Source organism: Bos indicus, chromosome 24, assembly GCF_029378745.1.
Source record: "Bos indicus isolate NIAB-ARS_2022 breed Sahiwal x Tharparkar chromosome 24, NIAB-ARS_B.indTharparkar_mat_pri_1.0, whole genome shotgun sequence".
In the NCBI taxonomy this organism is placed as follows: domain Eukaryota; kingdom Metazoa; phylum Chordata; class Mammalia; order Artiodactyla; family Bovidae; genus Bos; species Bos indicus.
In genome coordinates this window covers 60779600-60786770 of record NC_091783.1, presented here as the reverse complement: position 1 = coordinate 60786770, position 7171 = coordinate 60779600, and positions in this window count along the sequence as shown.

The following is a 7171-nucleotide window of genomic DNA, read 5'->3' as shown; positions in this document are numbered from 1 at the left end:
GTGGTGTTGGAGAAGACTCTTGAGAGCCCCTTGGACTGCAAGGAGATCCAACCAGTCCATCCTAAAGGAGATCAGTCCTGAATATTCATTGGAAGGACTGATGCTGAAGCTGAAACTCCAATACTTTGGCCACCTGATGCGAAGAGCTGACTCATTTGAAAAGACCCTGATGCTGGGAAAGATTGAGGGCAGGAGGAGAAGGGGACGACAGAGGATGAGATGGTTGGATGGCATCACTAATACTCAATGGACATGAGTTTGAGTGAACTTTGGGAGTTGGTGATGGACAAGGAGGCCTGATGTGTTGCAGTCCATGGGGTCACAAAGAGTTGGACATGACTGAGCAACTGAACTGAACTGAACTGTAGAAACAATGACATGAATTGGAAATTCAAGCCCTGAAAATGCTTTCTCATGCACAAATTTTCTAACTGATCCTTGACTTTTGTTTTTTTTCACCTGTGAAATGGGAATATAGCTCTGCTCTTTCAAAGATACCATATGGGCTGGCAAACTAAACTAGTGTAAATCATGTTTGTAAATATAGAACTTTGATGTAAATAAGAAATAATATGCTTGGGCCTGGGCGTAGCCTGTGAACAGAATTAACGTGGATGCAGAAAGCTGTTTTACTTAAGTGGTTAATATGTGTAGCATTTCCTTTACGCTGGGGTTTTAATTTAAACTTGAGCCTTTATAAGAGCACACCCCCGACAGCACACACAAGGACGATGGTTTGGAGAAAAAAATATAATTTTGAAACTCAAGCCCAGTGCCAACGCTTTGAAGGAATACGTCAGGTTTCAGAGAATGCTGTCTGGTTTCTGCAGAGTGAAAATCCTTTGTTCCTGGTCCAGGGTATGAGACAAAAAATAAAATACAGGTGATTATTTCTCTCAGATCTCAAAGATATTGCCAGGGACCTTGCCAGTAGAAGGAAACTGATGGAAAAGGTTCCTCTGCTCACGTTTAAAAACATCGCCGCACTAAAGTGAAAGCCTAGAATGGTGCTTATTCGTCAGTGCAGCTTTGCTCCCAAGCTTGGCAAAGCACATCTTCAAATTTACTCCTGTTCTGCCTCAGCTTCTCAGTCCCAAGGCCTAATGGCGTCCCGGCCCTGTTGTGTTGCACAGACCGCTCTTCAATAACTGAAAGTGCAAATCAAACTGCAGAACCTGAGTCACGGCCCTGGTCGGGGTTGGGGGCAGGAGGGGAGGAGCCGTCTGCATCGCGCGCCGGCCCGGCCCGGGGCTGAGGTCTGGCTCCCGGGTCTCAGGTCGCAGCACGCTCCCTGACTCACGGATGGGGCAGCCATGAGCACGTGGGAATCACGATTAAAAAGGAAAACAGACAATAAACCAGACGACAAGGTGGGTGGGCACGCTCCAGGGGACGCAGAGTCAGGGACTCGGGTGGTCTGCAGGACGGACTGCACGGTCTAGGGCTTTTGTTCCCAGGTGAGAATGTGGAGAGGGAAGGAGGCTGTGGGGGACGCCCGGCCGGGCGCAGCATCTTGATGGCGGCCACACGGCGGTGTTTCGGACACTGGGAGGAAAAACTGCTGCCCGGCTGGGCGAGCACGCAGAGAGCTGTGGGGCTTCCCTGGGGGCTCAGACAGTAAAGAATCCGCCTCCAATGCGGGAGACCGGGGCTAGATGCCTGGGTCGGGAAGAGCCCCTGGAGAAGGAAATGGCAACCCACTCCAGTATTCTTGCCTGGAGAATCTCGTGGACAGAGGAGCCTGGCGGGCTACAGTCAGTGGGGTTGCAAAGAGGTGGACGCGCCTGACAACTGAGCATGCGCACAGAGAACTGTGCGCCCCAGCCGCATCGCAGCATTTCTGTACAGAGGAAGATACAGGCGGGCGTTCTTTGAACAGCGGGACCACCGCCCCATGGTGACGGACAGCAAGGAGCACGCGGCCTCACTGGTCCGATTCAGTGCGAGGAGAGTGGGTTTGGACCCTTGCTCTCCTGGTAGAGTGGTCCGAGTCCCAGCTTTACAGCTCAAGTGTGCAAGCGGTGGATTTTTTTAAAAAAACTTTAAAAAATCGAGACATAATTTATATAGTGTCTGATTCCAGTTGGGCTGCCATAACGAATACCAGAGACTGGGTGGCTTATGAAGAGCAGACACTTTTGGCTCACAGTTCTGGAGGTTGGGAATTCCAAGGTCAAGCTGCCATCATGGTCATGTTCTGGCGAAGACCCTCTTCCTGGGTCGCAGCCAGCACTTTCTCCCCATGTCCTTAAAGGGCAGAGTCAGTGAGGCAGCTCAGGGGCTGCTTTTATGAGGGCGCCAATCCCATTCACGAGGGCTTCTCCCTTAGGACCTAATCGCCTCCCAAATGCCCCAGCTCCTAAAACTATCACCTTTGGGGTTTAGGATTTCAAACAAGAACTTTAGGGGGCACAGTCAGAGCAAACAGCGAGGTTACATAGCGTAAAACCTGGTGGACTTTTGCACATGCTTATCCCTGTGTAAGCAAACACCATTTCCTTTATCCTGGGACCCCTGGCCAATAAGGCCACTCAGAGGCGGCCACTTTCTGATTTCATAGGTTAATCTTAATTTCATAGATTAATTTTGCCTGTTCTTGAGCTTCATGTAAATGGAAACTTATCAATATACACTCACTATTTCACCCAATGGTAGTTACTTGAGATCCATCTTTGTTGGAGGCATTGGCAGACTGCAGTTTGAAATCACGCTTTTCCTTCCTTCTGTGCTTATTTCACTTCTGCTGTGTTGACTGTTAAGTGACTAGAGGGAAGATGTTTTAACATGTAAATTCTTTAAAGAAGAAGTTCTGTACAAAAATATCTCGTACCCAGCATGGTACAAGGGACGCAGCGACCCCGTGTCACGGCCTGGCAACTCAGCAAACACTGCTGGCGTCACCTAGTCTTACTGTGTGTGCTTCTCTGCTTCCCACTGCGGCAGAAGCGTCTCCTCCAGCCTCGCGAAGGTGGCCTTCTGTTCCCAAAGAGCCACAGGACTGCTATTGGCTGAATCACAGGGTGGTTAAGGCTGTGATTGAAATTTCAAAGGCAGTGTTCAGTGTCACCTTTGATCTACAATCGCACCCAGGTGGACTGGAGCTCCTCCATAATAGACGGCACGCAGAGGCTCATTTTGGGATTATGGGCTCACAGGGTCTCACTGCAGCTGACTGATGTTATTAAACTTTGCAGGCCCCTCTGAGAAAGATGGTTGGCTCTGAATAGCAGTGTTCTTGGGGAGATTGTGACCTGGTGACCTCACACAATTGAATTTCTTTCATTTTATAGAGAATCTGAAGCGCCTCACCATTAAAATGACCAAGAATAGCTGTGCGGTTTTTAAATTTTTTTTCTTTTCTGCTTTAGCACATTATTTCTGGGGCTCGAGGGCTGTGTCTTCTGAGCATAACTGGGACGAGAGCTTATGGAAATGTAACGAGATGAGGGTGCACAGGGCGACGTTCACAGATGCTGCAGACGGAGACATGCTGGGTCCTTCAGAAAACCTCGCTAAGGGCCCCCTGACACTGGGGACAGTGAAACAAACACGCCCTTTGGCTTAGTCCTTCCCTGCAGACCAGTAGCCCCACGGAGCTGACGGGCCCCCATTTGGGGGGAGCTGGCTTTTTTTTTTTAATATAAATTTATTTTAATTGGAGGCTAATTACAATATTGTAGTGGTTCTGCCATACATTGGCATGAATCCACCACGGGTATGCATATACATGTGGAACCCGCTTTGTAGGACCACTCAAGCCTGTGGCCTGGGTGCCTCTGGGAGGGGAGAAGGATCCAGGGCTCAGGGCAGCCCCTCTTCTGAGTCACATTTCACATCCTCGTGAACAAATGCCCCAAATGAGAGAGAAACTCTCATCTGTGGTGTGGTGGTTTACTTGCCCAGTCTGTGACCCCACGGACTGCAGCCCACCTGGCTCCTCTGTCCACAGATTCTCCAGGCAAGGATACTGGAGTGGGTTACCATTTCCTTTTCGAGGGGATCTTCCCGTTCCAGGGATCGAACTCAAATCTCCTGCATTGCAGGTGGAGTCTTTACCCACTGAGCTAGGAGGGAAGCCCCATCTGTGGTAGGGATTGAACTCAAATTGCCTGCATTGCAGGTGGAGTCTTTACCCACTGAGCTAGGAGGGAAGCCCCATCTGTGGTAGGGATTGAACTCAAATTGCCTGCATTGCAGGTGGAGTCTTTACCCACTGAGCTAGGAGGGAAGCTCCATCTGTGGTAGTGCCTGGTTATAAAAATGTGGGGGCTTTCCTCAGGTTTTGATAAACCAACACACAAAACCATTTAGAAAGAAGAAATGATAAAAAGTTAATTGGCAAAGAATTGAAGGGAATCAGAAATCAAAAGGACCATCCCTCCAAATAAAGACCCCAGTAAAGGGGGCTTCCTGGGAGGCTCAGCAGTAAATAATCTGTCTGCAGTGTAGGAGACGTGTGTCCGATCCCTGGGTCAGGAAGATCCCCTGGAGAAGGGAATGGCAACCAGCTCCAGTGTTCTTCCTAGAAAAGTCCATGGACAAAGGAGCCTGGTGGGCTACAGTCCATGGGGTCACAAAGATTCGGACGTGATTCAGTGATTAAACAACAAAAGGGAGAAAACCAGAGGTTATAAGCTGCTCAAATGTATATTCTTTTGCTCACGGTGGAAAGCAGTAACTTTCTCACATGATCGTCACATCCATATACACTGGTGTTGAGAGGCCAGACATTAAGCCATGTTTTGCTTGTGAAGCTCATGTCTGTAGGAATTGTCCGAGTTTTTATCGTCCTGGGGACCAGACGTAGAGCGACCCTATCGTTTCTGGTTTGTGTGAAGGCGCAGATTCTCTTTTCCCCCCGTTTCCTGCCTGTGGTGTGTCATAGCCTTAACCACAATGGAAGCAGAGCAGAATAGCTGCTTTGCTTCCCAACTCCATCCTTTGTCCAACTTCCCTCCCCTAAGGTGAGGATTAGACCATGTAAGATGATCAGGGATTTTCCGACTCCATATCATGACTGTGATTTTATTTTATTGGAAAAGTTTTATTCTCATAGGAGCAATCAGTGTTTAATACACAATGACCCTCTCATTGCATTCAAAAGAATGAGAACAACATGGAATTAAGGCTTAAGAGTTGCTTATATCTGGGGGCCTCGTAAAGCTCCTAGGGATATAAACTTTATGTCTCAAAAGTATTTCAAGTTCATTGTCTGTTTGTCCACTGAGATTGAGACCCAAGAAGCCTCAAATTCACTTCTTACTGGGCTTTGCATGTAAGGTTTTGGATGTAAGGGTTAGTCAGGGTTCTCCAGAGAAACTGAACCAATAGGAGATTGATTGATAGATAGACATATAGATGATAAATATGTAGATTGATGATAGATAAGGTGATTGATAGATGATAGGTCAGATGATTGATAGATGATAGATAAACACACAGGTGGGTGGGTAGATAGGTAAATAGACAGACAGACAGATAGATTTATTGTAAGGGATCAGCTTATGTCATTGTGGAGGCAGGGAAAGCCACAGTCTGCTGGCTGCAATTTGAAGACCCAGGAAAGCTGATGGTATCTGAGTCTGAAGGTCTGAGAATCAGGAGACCGATGGTATAAGTCCAGGCTGAGGACAGGAGGAGACTGGTACCCCAGCTCAAATAGGCAGACAGAGAGAATCTTCCCTTTCTCTACCTTTCTGCTCCATTCAGGCCCTCCATGGACTGGAAGAGGCCCATCCACACTGGACAGAGATCTGTTTCACTCAGTCTAATCTCATCTGGAAATTCCTCGCAGACACACCCAGAAATGATGTTCACCAACATCTGGGCATCCTGTGACCCAGACACACTGACAATAAAATGAGCTATTGCAGCGTGTCAGGGTCTCCCTTTCACTGACATCCCGTTGCTGGTCGATGTTTCTGGATGGAGGCTGGGGTTCCATAAGCCACAGGGCAGCTTGTGGACCAGGTTCATGGGAGGACTCTGAAGGCCTTGTACGATACTGAGGACGCAGTCCTTGGGTTTGTGCTCCTTGGATGAGAATTCTATACTATGATTACAGTATAGAATCTTTTCCCCAGAAGATATTTACTTATATATTTTTATTTGCTTATTTATTTATTTTCAGATAAACATATTTAGAATACTGACAGCTCAAATTGGCATAATCGACACAGTAGATAGCACCCAAAGCAAACCCCAGGCCAAGGAAAACCATTATCATGAGCAGTTTTGTGATCCAGTTTTTCCCCTCTGTGAAACACGTAAGAGAATGTACCAAGATATCACACATGATCATTTACATACATGTCATTTTAGGTCATAATACAGATTGATTTATCCATTGTACCCTGGTTGGAAAAAGAACACATTCTTATTAAACCTATGCAAGTAATGTGTGCTAGAAGTTTCAGTCATGTCCGACTCTTTGCGATCCCGTGGACTGTAGCCCAGAGGCTCCTCCGTCCTTGGGATTCTCCAGGCGAGAGTACTGGAGTGGGTCGCCATGCCCTCCTTCAGGGGATCTTCTTGACTCAGGGATAGAACCTGAGTCTCCAATACCCCAGGTGGATTCTTTACCCACTGGGACACCTGAGAAGATGAAGAGTCTGGACCAACTGAAGCAATTTAGCAGGCCCACATGAAAGTGATGACCACGGATACAGCGAATGAAGGAATTTAGCAAAGGTTCCTGGTAAAATATGTAACCATTGTTGCCAGTTTTATCCTTTTTTAAGGTAGAATCATTGTTCTTGCTTTTTCTCGTGATTTATTAACTTACTATATAAATAAATCTTCCATAGGATTTCCCTCATCCCCATTTGTCAGGATCCAGTTGGAACAAGATACCATTTAAAGAGGGTTTCAAACTAGTTTGAACAGGCAGAGCCCATTAAACTGAGGGTCAGCGCTGGGTTAGAAGGAAGAGAAGAATTTCCCCAACGTGAGCACTGGAAGTAGAACACAGGCCACAGGCCAGGTCAGTTCATCCCATTCATTTAGTCCTGGGGAGTTAATTTATGTTTTGTGGATCTCAGAGTGAACAGTTCATCTCCACGAAGTCATTTGCTTTGCGGGGAGGGAGGTTCTGGGTGTCCGGATTCCGTCTCAAGACTGTCTCACTGTTGAGTGTGATGAAGATGGTGAAGGTTATAAGGTTGTCTTATAA